Below are 13,331 nucleotides of genomic sequence, written 5' to 3'. Positions count from 1 at the left end.
GAAGGACACTACATAATGATCAAGGGATCGATCCAAGGAGAAGATATAACAATTGTAAATATTTATGCACCCAACATAGGAGCACCTCAGTACATAAGGCAAATACTAACAGCCATAAAAGGGGAAATTGACAGTAACACATTCATGGTAGGGGACTTTAACACCCCACTTTCACCAATGGACAGACCATCCAAAATGAAAATAAATAAGGAAACACAAGCTTTAAATGATACATTAAATAAGATGGACTTAACTGATATTTATAGGACATTCCATCCAAAAACAACAGAATACACATTTTTCTCAAGTGCTCATGGAACATTCTCCAGGATAGAACATATCTTGTGTCACAAATCAAGCCTTGGTAAATTTAAGAAAATTGAAATTGTATCAAATATCTTTTCCAACCACAGCGCTATGAGACTAGATATCAATTACAGGAAAAGATTTCTAAGAACTACAAACACATGGAGACTAAACAATACACTACTTAATAACAAAGTGATAAATGAAGAAATTAAAGAGGAAATCAAAAAATACCTAGAAACAAATGACAATGGAGACACGACGACCCAAAACCTATGGGATGCAGCAAAAGCAGTTCTGAGAGGGAAGTTTATAGCAATACAATCCTACCTTAAGAAACAGGAAGCATCTCAAATAAACAACCTGACCTTGCACCTAAAGCAATTAGAGAAAGAAGAACAAAAAAACCCCAAAGTTAGCAGAAGGAAAGAAATCATAAAGATCATATCAGAAATAAATGAAAAAGAAGGAAACGATAGCAAATTTCAATAAAACTAAAAGCTGGTTCTTTGAGAAGATAAACAAAATTGATAAACCATTAGCCAGACTCATCAAGAAAAAAAGGGAGAAGAATCAAATCAATAGAATTAGAAATAAAAAAGGAGAAGTAACAACTGACACTGCAGAAATACAAAAGATCATGAGAGATTACTACAAGCAACTATATGCCAATAAAATGGACAACCTGGAAGAAATGGACAAATTCTTAGAAATGCACAACCTGCCAAGACTGAACCAGGAAAAAATAGAAAATATGAACAGACCAATCACAAGCACTGAAATTGAAACAGTGATTTAAAATCTTCCAACAAGGGCTTCCCTGGTGGTGCAGTGGTTGAGAATCTGCCTACTAATGCGGGGGACATGGGTTTGAGCCCTGGTCTGGGAAGATCCCACATGCTGCAGAACAACTAGGCCTCTGAGCCACAACTACTGAGCCTGCACGTCTGGAGCCTGTGCTCCGCAACAAAAGAGGCCACAATAGTGAGAGGCCCGCGCACCGCAATGAAGAGTGGCCTCCGCTTGCCACAACTAAAGAAAGCCCTCGCACAGAAATGAAGACCCAACACAGCCCAAAATTAATTAATTAATTAATTTTTTTTAAAAAAAGAAAAGAAATTCTGATTTCCTAACTGCAAGGAAGTCAGAATAATAAAAAAAAAAATCCTCCAACAAACAAAAGCCCAGGACCAGATGGATTCACAGGCGAATTCTATCAAGCATTTAGAGAAGAGCTAACACCTATCCTTCTCAAACTCTTCCAAAATATAGCAGAGGGAGGAACACTCCCAAACTCATTCTACAAGGCCACCATCACCCTGATACCAAATACAGACAAAGATGTCACAAAGAAAGAAAACTACAGGCCAATATCACTGATGAACACAGATGCAAAAATCCTCAACAAAATACTAGCAAACAGAATCCCACAGCACATTAAAAGGATCATACACCATGATCAAGTGGGGTTTATCCCAGGAATGCAAGGATTCTTCAATATACGCAAATCAATCAATGTGATACACCATATTAACAAATTAAAGGAGAAAAACCATATGATCATCTCAATAGATACAGAGAAAGCTTTCGACAAAATTCAACACCCATTTATGATAAAAACCCTCCTGAAAGTAGGCATAGAGGGAACTTTCCTCAACATAGTAAAGGCCAGATATGACAAACCCACAGCCAACATCATCCTCAATGGTGAAAAACTGAAACCATTTCCACTAAGATTAGGAACAAGACAAGGGTGCCCACTCTCACCACTATTATTCAACATCGTTTTGGAAGTTTTAGCCATAGCAATCAGAGAAGAAAAAGAAATAAAAGGAATCCAAATCAGAAAAGAAGAAGTAAAGCTGTCAATGTTTGCAAATGACATGATACTCTACATAGAGAATCCTAAACATGCTACCAGAAAACTACTAGAGCTAAACAATGTATTTGGTAAAGTAGCAGGATACAAAATTAATGCACAGAAATCTCTGGCATTTCTATACACTAATGATGAAAAATCTGAAAGTGAAATTAAGTAAACAATCCCATTTACCAATGCAACAAGAAGAATAAAATATCTAGGAATAAACCTAGCTAAGGAGACAAAAGACCTGTATGCAGAAAATTATAAGACACTGATGAAAGAAATTAAAGATGATACAAAGACAATGGAGAGATATACCATGTTCTTGGATTGGAAAAATCAACATTGTGAAAATGACTATACTACCCAAAGCAATCTACAGATTCAATGAAATCCCTATCAACAACCACTGGCATTTTTTACAGAAGTAGAACAAAAAATTTCACAATTTGTATGGAAACACAAAAGACCTCGAATAGCCAAGGCAATCTTGAGAAAGAAAAACGGAGCTGGAGGAATCAGGCTCCCTGATTTCAGACTATACTACAAAGCTACAGTAATCAAGACAGTATGGTACTGACACAAAAACAGAAATATAGATCAATGGAACAGGATAGAAAGCCCAGAGGTAAGCTCACGCACATATGGTCACCTTATCTTTGATAAAGGAGGCAAGAATATAAAGTGGAGAAAAGACAGCCTCTTCAATAAGTGGTGCTGGGAAAACTGGACAGCTACATGTAAAAGTATGAGTTTAGAACACTTCCTAACACCATACACAAAAATTAGCTCAAAATGGATAAAAGACCTAAATGTAAGGCCAGACACTATAAAAAACTCTTTGAGGAAAACATAGGCAGAACACTCTATGACAAATCACAGCAAGGTCCTTTTTGACCCACCTCCTAGAGAAATGGAAATAAAAACAAAAATAAACAAATGGGACCTAATGAAGCTTAAAAGCTTTTGCACAGCAAAGAAAACCATAACCAAGATGAAAAGACAACCCTCAGAATGGGAGAATATATTTGCAAATGAAGCAACTAACAAAGGATTAATCTCCAAAATTTACAAGCAGCTCATGCAGCTCAATATCAATAAAACAAACAACCCAATCCAAAAATGGGCAGAAGACCTAAATAGATATTTCTCCAAAGAAGACATACAGATTGCCAACAAACACATGAAAGAATGCTCAACATCATTAATCATTAGAGAAATGCAAATCAAAACTACAATGAGATATCATCTCATACCGGTCAGAATGGCCATCATCAAAAAATCTAGAAACAATATATGCTGGAGAGGGTGTGGAGAAAAGGGAACACTCTTGCACTGCTGGTGGGAATGTAAATTGATACAGCCACTATGGAAAACAGTATGGAGGTTCCTTAAAAAACTACAAATAGAACTACCATATGACCCAGCAATCCCACTACTGGGCATATACCCTGAGAAAACCATAATTCAAAAGGAGTCATGTCCCAAAATGTTCATTGCAGCTCTATTTACAATAGCCAGGAGATGGAAGCAACCTAAGTGTCCATCATTGGATGAATGGATAAAGAAGATGTGGCACATATATACAATGGAATATTACTCAGCCATAAAAAGAAACGAAATTGAGTTATTTGTAGTGAGGTGGATGGACCTAGAGACTGTCATACAGAGTGAAGTAAGTCAGAAAGAGAAAAACAAATACTGTATGCTAACACATACATATGGAATTTAAGAAAAAAAAAAAGGTCATGAAGAACCTAGGGGTAAGACAGGAGTAAAGACACACACCTACTAGAGAATGGACTTGAGGATATGGGGAGGGGGAAGGGTAAGCTGTGACAAAGTGAGAGAGTGGCATGGACATATATACACTACCAAACGTAAAATAGATAGGTAGTGGGAAGCAGCCGCATAGCACAGGGAGATCAGCTCTGTGCTTTGTGACCACCTAGAGGGGTGGGATAGGGAGGGTGGGAGGGAGGGAGATGCAAGAGGGAAGAGATTTGGGAACATATGTATATGTATAACTGATTCACTTTGTTATAAAGCAGAAACTAACACACCATTGTAAAGCAATTATACTCCAATAAAGATGTTAAAAAATATGTATCAGCTAATAAGTACAGATAAAATAATAGAATTAGAAAATTGCCATTTGCCAATCCTAATGAACTAACTGATTCAGGCTATGCTCATCAATGGATGGTAGTACCATTAGATTAACGGTTTATGGGAAACTATAAAATGAAGGGGTCAGGCTATCACCACTTGTACCTATGGGGCAAGCTTAATAACACTAAAGTGAGATAACCCAGCATTATATGTCATCTGATGTAAAGTAATAGGAAATAATACATGTGAAGGAAATACACAGAATTATCCATGATATATTCTTGCCAAAATAATGTGAATCTAATTCTAAGTTTCTACATCTAAATTCCAGTCTACAGGAAATACTACAGACAGAGAAACAAGTTAAATGACATTATAGGAAGAAACAGGCCAAATCCAGAATTTCTCAGGACACCTAATCCAGTTTCTTCAACAAGTCAAGAGCATGAAAAACCAAAAAAGAGAGGACCATTCTACTTTAGAACTAATGTAAAAGACATAATAACCAAATACAGTGAGAGTCCTTTGCTTGGATCCCAATTCAAATCAACTGCAAAAAGACATTTTTAGATAATTGGGGAAATTTTATTATGAACTGGAAATTAGATCATAATAAAAAAAAAACATTTAAAATAACACAAGAGGGACTTCCCTGGTGGTCCAGTGGTAAAGGGTCCGCCTCGCAATGCAGGGGATGTGGGTTTGATCCCTGGTCAGGGAGCTAGGATCCCACATGCCATGGGGCAACTGGGCCCGTGTGCTGCAAACTACAGAGCCCACGTGCCCTGGAGCCTGTGAGCCACAACTAGAGAGAGAAAATCCACACGCCACAATTAGAGAGAAGCCCGCGCACCACAACAAAGAGCCCACGTGCCACAACAAAAGATACTGCATGCCTCAACGAAGATCCCGTGTGCCACAACTAATACCCGATGCAGCCAAAAATAAATAAAATTTAAAAATAATAATAAATAAATATTTTTTTAAATAAATAAAATAAAATAACACAAGATGTGATAATGGCACTGTGGTAATGTAAGAAAATGCCTCTCCCTTTTTTGAGATGCATACTGATATATTTAGGGATTGAAATGACATGATTCTGAGATTTGCTTTGAAATACTTCAGTAAAAATAATTGGAGGATAGACGAAACACGTGTGTCAAAATGTTGATATTTGTTAAAGTTAGGTGATGGATAATTTTTCATAATAAAAATTTTAAAAGACAAAAGACCTAATATCATAAAAGTGCCAACCTGTGCAAACTGGTTTATAAAGTCAAAGCTATTATAATCAAAATCCCAAATGGATTCTTGATAATGTTTGACAAAATCACTCTGAAATTTATACGGAAGCTCAAAGGGTCACACAAAACTAAGACAGTTCTAAAAAAGACTAAGATCAGAGAGATCTGCCTACCAAATTTAGAGATTCATTGTGATGCTGTAGTAATAAAGACAGTGAACTGTCATTGGCACAGGAAAAGACAAATACACCAGAGTCAAAGGACTAGAATCAATCTCACATAAAAATGGATTTTTCAGAGCAGACTTCACAGAAGGGTGTGAAAGGATGAACTGTTCAGTAAATGCCACTACAAAAATTGGTAATCTAATTACACACAAAATCAAATCAAATGCAGGTGGATTAAAAATGTAAAAGTGGAAGACAAAAATTACAAAACTTTTAAAAGACATGTAATAGTGAGATTACAAATAGATCATTATTTGTTTACATTAGGAACCCTCAGATATATCTAAATTTCTGAACAACTGACAACATTTCTTGGCAATTTTTCTCTTTCTAGAAAGAGATTTTAAGATGTGGTCTTCATCCCTGAGGCCATGCTGGGGAACCCTGGGTCAGTTCTGGAAGGTACCAAGCAGCACGTCACCCCACTCAGCAAAAAAGCAGCCCAGTGCCCCCACCACAGCATTAATGGCAGAGATACAAAATCCATTCTTAAGCTCTGGAAAGTTTGACAATTACTATGATTTTTATGCAGGAAAATGAAGGAACCCTCTGGTCTTTTCTTTCTCCAATGTGAAAAGAAAAATTTGTAACTTTACACATGTAAATGACCTTGTTAAGAGAGAAATTATTATCCATACTCTTTGCCTGTGTTCTGAGCTGCACAAACAGTGATATGCGCTCAAATTTTTTCAGGCTTCAATTTAAGTTTGTTTTTTTTTTTTTTGGCCGCACCACACAGCTTGTGGGATCTTAGTTCCCTGACCAGGGATCAAACCCGGGCGTTCGGCAGTGAAAGCACAGAGTCCAAACCACTGGTCCGCCAGGGAATTCCTAAGTATCATTTCTTTATATAGCTATTCCTTCTCTCTTCTCTGTCCTGCCCCCTATCTTTGTCCAGGATTGATATTACCATAATTGAATTCTCAATCTTTTCCTTTGTGACTAGTACTTTTTATGTCTTGAGAAATCCTTCCTTATCTTGAGTCAGAAATATGTTATACTATATCAGCAGTAGACAAACTTTCTTTGTAAGGGGCCAGAGGGTAAATATTTGGGGCTTTACAGACCATACAGTCTCTGTAGCAACTACTCAACTCTGCCACTGAGACACAAAACAGCCATAGACAATATGCAATGAATGGACATGGCTGTGTTCCAATAAAACTTTATTTACGGACACTGAAATTTGAATTTTATGTAATTTTTACATGTCACAAAGTATTACTCTTCTGGGTTTCTTTCAACCATATTTTACATGTGGACTTTTACAACATTCTAAAAAGGCAGTCTCTGTTTCAAGGGTGGCTTCAAACCCTTATTCAAAATAAAGTGTGTGGGCTCTCTATTGTTACCTTTCCACCCAATTAGGGAAATTTGTGTGGGTTGTCTGGGGACTTCTAATTTACTCCTGATTTGAAGCTGGGTTCCAGATTACTAACATGAACATTAGAAATCTAGCATGCCTGCATATGTAAATATGTAGATCAAATATGTGATGTAATATGTGTGTTATATACATAAATATATACATTCAAAATGTAATGTAGCTGTCCTCTTGTTCCTATTTCTAACTCTTACTCCTCAATACACCTACCTGATGTTTCTCAACATTTAGTGTACCTAAGAATCATTTAGAATGGTGTGATAAGATGCAGATTCCCAGTCTTACACCTAGAGATTAAGATTCAGCGGATTTGTGGTAGACTCCAAACATCCCAGGTAAATCTGCTACAAGTGGGCAATAGAGCACAATATGAGAAAAATAGAATCAGGCCAGGCACTGGCAAGATGGTGGGAGCAATACTGGCCCAGGGTGACAGAAATACTGAACAATAACAAGGAGGTGCTGAGAAAAATTACCCTAAGATATCAACTTTTGATGTAGCAGCTCTACCTCATATTGAATATGTTTATATTTGATAGTTGGACTGTGTTATGTGGGGACTTTGGAGTTGACTTGATCTGCCTGAAGGTTTAAGAAGCTTAGCAATTAATTATTACTAACTATATAATCTTGGTCAAATTACCTCATTCTTCTGAGCCTCAACTTCCTCATCTATAAATTTGAGAAATGTCATCGCATTGTATAAATGTATTTTATTTAAGATTTTCTTTTTTGGATGCTTATTCTTCTGGGGTCTCTCTTTTTACATAACGATCTTGGTATATTACTTGGCTTGAGACAAACATACATACACATACCCCATTCCTTGTGCTACCCAAAGGGGCTGTTAACCTCCAGCAGACTTATTCTCTGAGCACCTGCCCCAACTCCATTTTCAGGGAGACATATTATCGAAACCACAGAAAAGATCCCTGCCTACACACCACACCTTCCCTTCCATTCTATAACCAGAAATAGTGGTTAGATGCCTAAAACTCTGAGGAATCTCTGCATTCCTCAGTTAGAGATTTAATACCTGCTTCCCCTTCCCATCCCAACTTCCCACTGAGTCTAAGAAGAGTTATTCTTGGGTTTACATCTTGCACACTCACACTTAGAAAGTGAACCTTTGACTTAACACCTGGTGTAAGCCACCAAAGGAAAGAAGGTTGACAACTGAAGTCTCTTATTCTTGTTATTTGCACTTTCTTAAGAGGAAATTTCAAAAGGATCATCATTGCTTTAAAAATGAATACAAATGGTGTTTTGATCGATTGTTACCTTGTTCCTAATAGTTTCTGTGGGAAGAGGTGTCTGCCTGACTTCACTGTTAGCGCTTGCTGATGTACTTTCTCATGCACACCAATGTCAGAAAGATACACCCAAGTCCCCTTTTTTCACCACAAGGTAATCTTTTTGGAAGTTTGGGCAAGTTAGCTGAGCTTCCATTTCCATATCTACAAAATGGAAATAGTGATTCTCACTTCACAAAATATTGTGGGGAGTATAAAATGAATGTGAAATCATTTTGAAAGTAAACACTTTATAAATACATAAATTTAGGTAATGAAATTTTAATCTCATTGGCCACTCAAAGTCTCCTAGTTGGGTATCCTGGTATTCTTAGTTAGGTCTCAATGATTACAAGTAATATAAACCACGTAAAACTAGCTTAAGAAAAGTGGAGAAATGTTTTATAAGAATGCCATAAATGGATCTTCATAGATCAATGGAATGGAATAGAGAGCCCAGAAATAAACCCACGCAATTATGGTCAATTAATCTACAAAGGAGGCAAGAATGTACCCTGGAGAAAATACAGTCTCTTCAATAAGTGGTGCTGGGAAAACTGGGCAGCTACATGTAAAAGAATGAAATTAGATCATTCTCTAACACCATATACAAAAATAAACTCAAAATGGATTAAGACCTAAATGTAAGACTGGAAACCATAAAACTCCTAGAAGAAAACACAGGCAGAATACTCTTTGACATAAATCGTAGCAATATTTTTTTTGGATCAGTCTCCTAAAGCAAAGGAAATAAAAGCAAAAATAAACAAATGGGGCCTAATTAAACTTTAAAACTTTTGCACAGCAAAGGAAGCCACTGACAAAACGAAAAGGCAGCCAACTGAATAGGAGAAAATATTCCCAAATGATATGACCAATAAGGGACTCATATCCAACATATATAACAGTTCATACAACTCAACATCAAAAAAACATGCAACCTGATCAAAGAACGCGCAGAAGATCTAAACAGACATTTCTCCAAAGAAGACATGCAAATGGCCAACAGGCACATGAGAAGATGCTCAACAATGCTAATCATCAGAGAAATGCAAATCAAAGCCACCTCACACCTGTCAGAATGGTAATCATCAAAAAGAACACAAATAACAAATTTTGATGAGGATGTAGAGCAAACGGAACCCTCATACACTGTTGGTGGGAATGTAAATCTGTGCAGCCACTATGGACAACAGTATGGAGGTTTCTCAAAAAACTAAAAATAGAACTACCATATGACCCACCAATTCCGCTCCTGGGTATATATAAGAAAAAAACAAAAACACTGATTTGAAAAGATACATGCACTCCAATGTTCATAGCAGCATTATTTACAATTGCCAAGGTATAGAAGCAACCTAAGTGTTCATCAACAGATGAATGGATAAAGAAGATGTGGCATATATGTGTGTGTGTGTGTGTATATATATATATATATATATATATATATATATATATATGGAATACTACTCAGCAATAAAAAAGAATGAAATCTTGCCATTTGCAACAACATGGATAGACTTGGAGGGTATCATGCTAAGTGAAATAAGTCAGACAGAGAAACACAAATACTGTATGATAACACATGTGGAATCTAAAAAATACAACAAACTAGTGAATAAAACAAAAAAGAAGCAGACTCACTGATACGGAGAATAAATTAGCGGTTACTAGTGGGGAGAGGGCTGGGGGGAGGGGCAATATAGGGGTAGGAGATTAAAAAGTACAAACTATTATGTATAAAATAAGCTACAAGGATATATTGTACAACACAGGGAATATAGTCAATATTTTATAACTATAAATGGAGTATAACCTTTAAAATTGTGAATCACTATATTGTACACCTATAACTTACATAATATTGTACATTGACTATACCTCAATTTTTAAAAAATCTTTTAAACAAAAAAACAGAACAGCAACCTGTCAATAAATTTGCAAACTTTTAAAAAACAAAAAAGACGGCTTCCCTGGTGGCGCAATGGTTGAGAGTCCACCTGCCAATGCAGGGGACACAGGTTCATGCCCCGGTCTGGGAAGATCCGACATACCGCGGAGCGGCTAAGCCCGTGAGCCATGGCCGCTGAGCCTGCGCGTCCGGAGCCTGTGCTCCGCAACGGGAGAGTCCACAACAGTGAGAGGCCCGCGTACCGCAAAAAAAAAAAAAAAAAAGAGTGTCATAGTGTCTTAGAAAACAAAGCAAAACAAAAACAAAACTAGAACAGGAAAATAGCAGAGCCTTGAAAGGGACTAAAACCAGGAAATGGAAGATCCCTGGAACTCCTTGTCTCTTGTTTTATTAGTTCTGCCTATCTTCTTCTTCTCCAATATCGCCCTTAGGCTCAAGCAAGAGGGACCTCTGCCCTGGCCTCAGAACTTTAGAGGGTCCCACTCTTGCCCTTCCCAGACTGTGCCCTTCCCCATGAGGCACAGAGTCCATGGGGTTAAAAAGATATACCCCAACACATGCATAGCCTCTCCCATGTAAGTGTGGGGACAGAGTATACAGGAACTCTGCTATAGGAACTTTCTGCTCACTATTGCTAAACTTGTATCAATACCTAAAACTGCCCTAAAAAATAAAGCCTATTAAAAATAATAATAATAATAAAAAATACAAAAAAAAAAAAAAAAAGCCCACAACTGTGCCTTTCCAGAGCCCATACGCCCTGTCAAGAACATGGTCTGGGCACTTGAGGACACAGAATTCCCTGCTCCCAGAGGGCCTGAGTTTATTTCCAGGACCTGCTCTATCTTTTTTTCTGGGTCTGTCTTCCTGTGGACAAACTGTTCTGCAGGTGTGCCCCTCTAGTCCCAAAGCATGGCCAAAGTGGATGGTGCTTTGATGAGCTCCTGGAGTGTCTAGTACATGCAATGCATGGCCCTTTGTGGTGCCTGATGGCAAGATGAGGGGCTACAAACCACCTCTCCCCCCAAAGTCACTTTCCATTGCAGAAAGACTCTGAAGAGTCTCAGAACTTTAAATTTTCAAACTTCACCTCCAAGTCTGCTATAAATTATATTTGTCAAGAACAGGAAGGTAAAAATACCATATTTAATAGTTTGTTTTCTTAATTTATGCCTTTCCAATGTTTAAACATATGATATGAGGGCCATCATTTCTACTCTTGTTCCTGGTCCAATTAATGTTAGGGACAAACCAGTTATTCTTTCCCAAAGGCAGGTTGTATCCCAGCTCCAAGGTTATAAGCAATGGGCCCAGTTCCAGGTGGAGAACAAACTCCAGTCTCTCAGCTCTGACTCTAACTTCCTGGAAGAGAGTCTGGTTGGCTCAGCTCAGGTTGGGGAGGAGAGAACAGCTCAACCCCTGGTCCAATCAATCGACTCTTTTCATGCCCAAAATGAGCATTTTCACAGAAATAAGACTATCAGGGGAAGGAAACATCCTTGTGGTAGAACAGGCAGTTCCCAGAGAAATGTGGCTGAGTAAATTCTCCACTGAGTATCCAACTTCACAGATAAAATAAATGCAAGTTTTATTTCTCTTATTTCAAATTGGTAAAAAATATATAGAAAATCAATATATTCCAGTTACAAGACAAATTATACCATGATTTGTTAGCCTTTTTTGCAGTTGGCTTTAATAGGAACAATTAATATGAACTATGGTAGAGAGGAAATTTCTGTTCAAGAGAAAGTAAAGTGTTATTAAGATGATGTTCAATCCCCATCTTCATACAGTATTTTTTAAAGGTGATCAGTGTGCTAGTACAAGTCTAATACTTTTTCCTTATTAGAAAATCAAGCTAAAGTGTTTTTTAAAACATTCCATTGACTTATTCTTCCCAATCTCCTTTGTTTAAAATAAAGCAACAAACCTAATAAGGTATACAATGTTTCATTAGAAAACACTTGCCAAGCCTTCTAGCTATAGTAGGATTAATACAGTTCATAACTGGGATCTCTTAACAGTCCTATTTGAAAAAATACAAAAGACTGGAAACCAGTATTTGCTTTGGATACAAGAAAAGCATGTAGAATAACATTGTTTCAGCAAGATTATCTCCATGTAACAGTATCAAATATGGAAGGAATGAGAAAGTATACTTTCAACCTTTTCTGGAAAAAAGAAAAAAAGGGAAAACCTCATCAAAAGAAGAAAAAAGACAGGCATACATTGTTAGTGTTTCCATGTATGTTTCTTCACCTCAAATAACCTAATGTTACCATTAAGGCTTAAACTGAAAGGCCCATCCATTCTACCCAAGTCTGAAGTTTAACATCCTCTACACTTTATGCAGACAAAACTTCTGCTGATTTCATTTGTCTTCCACAGACAATATGCAACCATCCAGAAGTTATCAGCAATTCTAAACAAAGGCATTATTTGCTCTGGAGCAACAGAGGGTCCGTACTATATAGGAAGGGCTTATGGGCAGTAATCCAGTTACAATGGGGAATAGAAGGGGTCTTCAAACATTTTTGCTTGAGTATACAATTAAAGAACATTTAAATACTATGAATCCCCACCAACATTTTATAGCCTAAATATAAAATCTCTCCCCCATAAGTTTAAATAGTAGGAAAAGATGCAATTCTGACATACTGTACATTTTGACATTTTTTTAAAAAATGGTTATAACACTCTTATAAATGTATCAGAAAGAATGTAAATAATATAGTGGCTTGACACCACCATCATTCATTTTAAATGAATTTAAGTGAACAAATTCTTCTCTAACAGTTCCTTTTGTTCCTTGAATTCTTATTTTCTTTTCACGTCCCTAACAGAATTACATGATGTAATATAGTTTGTGTTTTCTGTCATATTAATCACCTCCATAATATTTCTTTGCAATAAAACCATGTATATAAATTGAAAGTAAGTGGGTTTTTTTCCCTAAAACAACAATGGCCGAAGTGTTTCATTAAAAG

The sequence above is a fragment of the Delphinapterus leucas genome, chromosome 11, assembly GCF_059928025.1.
Source record: "Delphinapterus leucas isolate spDelLeu-1000000601 "Yukka" chromosome 11, BTC_Dleu_Yukka2, whole genome shotgun sequence".
Classification (NCBI taxonomy): Eukaryota; Metazoa; Chordata; class Mammalia; order Artiodactyla; family Monodontidae; genus Delphinapterus; species Delphinapterus leucas.
This window is presented reverse-complemented; position numbering follows the sequence as displayed.